Raw genomic sequence first — 2,741 nt, forward strand, 5'->3', positions numbered from 1 at the left:
ATTCTTATGAAAAACGTTATTTTCTTATGGTGAAAAGATACACATATATTTAGAGTCAGCCAGCTGGACTCAGTTTAGATGATCCCAATTTTGTTTTGACATCCAAAACATCATAATCAGGAGCCAGTCGAACATATGCCTTCTTCTCTTTGTCAGGACAAATGAGGGTGGTGACCTTGGCCACATCACTGTCATAGAGCTTCTTCTTCACAGCCTGTTTGATCTGGCGCTTCTGGCTTTAACATCCACAATGAACACAAGCGTGTTGTTTTCTTCTATCTTCTTCTGGCTGACTCAGCGGTCAGTGGAAACTTGATGATAGCATAGTGGTCAAGCTTGTTTCTCCTGGGGGTGCTCTTCCGAGGATATCTGGGCTGCCTCTGGAGTCGCGGTGTCTTGGGCTGCCTGAAGGTGAGTGACATGCGGATCTTCTTTTTTGCGTGTGGCTGTGGACACCTTTCAACACTGCCTTCGTGGCCTTTAAAGCCTTCGCTTTGGCTTCGGCTTTAGGAGGGGCAGGGGCTTCCTTCGCTTTCGGTGCCATCTTGTGAAAAGCGAAAAGCATTATTTCAAAAATAATCTGTTTACAGTAAATCTGCCTAACAGTAGTTTCCAAAGTACTTGTGGTAATTTTTAACCTTACAGTTAAGCTAAGTAAAAGATTTGCCTTAAATATCTAGACATTTATAAATAAGATACAATACTAAAACTTTAATTACTGAACATAAATAATTCAAGTTTATATACTTTTGGCTTCCTATTTTTACAGAGAGACTAAAGATATTTTGGCCCATTAATAAACATCTTTTTTTCTGCCACACTGAGAAATTGTATTATGAGGAAACACATCCCTGTAGATGTTGGGATATGGTATATTCCTACATTTTCTAACCTACTATAGAATGCTAATATACGACAGTTTATAACTGTCTACTTCATAGTTTTCTCTGGAAAATAAAAGATTACTAAGTATTAAAATTATAATCAATATATGTAAATAAAACTACTAGACATAATAGAATAACTAGAAACAACTCTATGCAAAACATGCAAGAAAAGTAGGGCATGTTTCACAAGTAAAGTAGGTCGTATTTTTTATAAGGAAAATGATACATAAGATACAAATAAAAAGAGATACCTAATCTTCCCTGTGTTAAATTTGTATGAGTAAAATGTTATGTTTTCAGAAATTGTATAAAATTCCTGGAAATGTGTCAAAGTCCTCCTTATCCATGCTATGTGCCAGTATAGAGTAATGAGTCATAATTCCAATTATTATTTTAAATTTTGTGCCGGGTGCACTGGCTCATGCCTGTAATCCCAGCACTTTGGGAGGCTGAGGCGGGTGGATCACAAGGTCAGGAGACCCAGACCACCCTGGCTAACCCGGTGAATCCCCGTCTCTATTAAAAATACAAAAATTAGCCAGGAGTGGTGGCGGGCGCCTGTAGTCCCACTCGGGAGGCTGAGGCAGGAGAATGGCATGAACCCGGGAGACAGAGCTTGCAGTGAGCCAAGATCGCGCCACTGCACTCCAGCCTGGGTGACAGAGCAAGACTCTGTCTCTAAATAAATAAATAAATGTTGTATGCCACAGAAAAAATCGAATATCCTTGTCACTTGTGGTATAATGAACTCTCATCAGATCTTTCATCACAGCCATTTCATACTCTATGTTATTTAGATATTACTTCCCCCTGATGCTTTCCTGAAAGCTCCTGCAATCAGCTACAGGTCAGAATGTTCATCTCCAACACAGGACTCCCTCTGAGACTCACGGAAAAGCCCATGACAGGTACTCTGGTTATAGGCTTCTGATGATATTGCTTAAATAACTTTAAGACCATGCACTTGACTCAGCGAAGATCTCCAGAAGTCTGGTGGAGAAATTGATGGGTTCATGACACTGCTAACCCAAGATCCAGCAAGACTGGAATTGATTACATGGCACTGAATGAACTGATGAAAATTGATTATAATTTTATAGCTTTTTGGAGCACTGCTGGTTCTTTAATGTTCCAGTTTCTGGATTTAAGAAATCTCTTTCTCTTAATCTAACTGTAACTTACAACAATTTAGTAGATTATACTTCTGTAAACAGAAATGAAGCATTTATCTTTTTTCCCTGCCTGATTTTTCCAGAATTTTGAAATCCTTACTGAATACTCTTATTTTCACGATGATATAGTTGTTAGCAAAAGTCCAGTAAGAATCTATTCGCCTTATAACAGGAAATAATTGGAAATTTTGGTTATTTTACTGGAATATCATATTTAGGAAGTGTACCTAAGATCAGTTATGACCAGCAATTTTAAGGAAGTAAGGTTGACTTTTATGGAGACAATGCTTACAAAGCACTGTGAGAAATGGGAAAGTTCTTCCTCAAAGATTATAAAGTCACAGCTATCCACTATTTTTATGTGTGTGTGTGTGTTTGTGTTCCAAACCAGTTGTCCTAGCTTGCTCCAGCAGGCCTGGACAGAACTAGACAAGCCCCAGCCCATAGTGCATGCCATTCCTTATTTGGAGATGCTTCCTTAACTATCCCTGGACAACTTCCTTTTCTTTCTTTGTTCTATTCCCCTTACCTAATTAAGAAAGTTTTAAACTAATGGCCAATCAGGTAAAGTGTAAAATGTGAGGTCCTATTTCAGCCAATGGAAACTGGACACAGCACTAGGGTAGACATATCAGGTTATAAGTAACTCTGTCTCCTTTGTTTGGTGTGCTCTTGTGGCTGG

General features: G+C 38.8%; 1 pseudogene; it reads right to left on the reverse strand.

Annotated features, from left to right (window-relative positions):
• On the reverse strand, positions 1–868 carry LOC134732587 (large ribosomal subunit protein uL23-like; annotated as a pseudogene).
• Positions 869–2,741: the final 1,873 nt, after the last annotated feature.

Source organism: Symphalangus syndactylus, chromosome 15 (genome assembly GCF_028878055.3).
Source record: "Symphalangus syndactylus isolate Jambi chromosome 15, NHGRI_mSymSyn1-v2.1_pri, whole genome shotgun sequence".
Classification (NCBI taxonomy): domain Eukaryota; kingdom Metazoa; phylum Chordata; class Mammalia; order Primates; family Hylobatidae; genus Symphalangus; species Symphalangus syndactylus.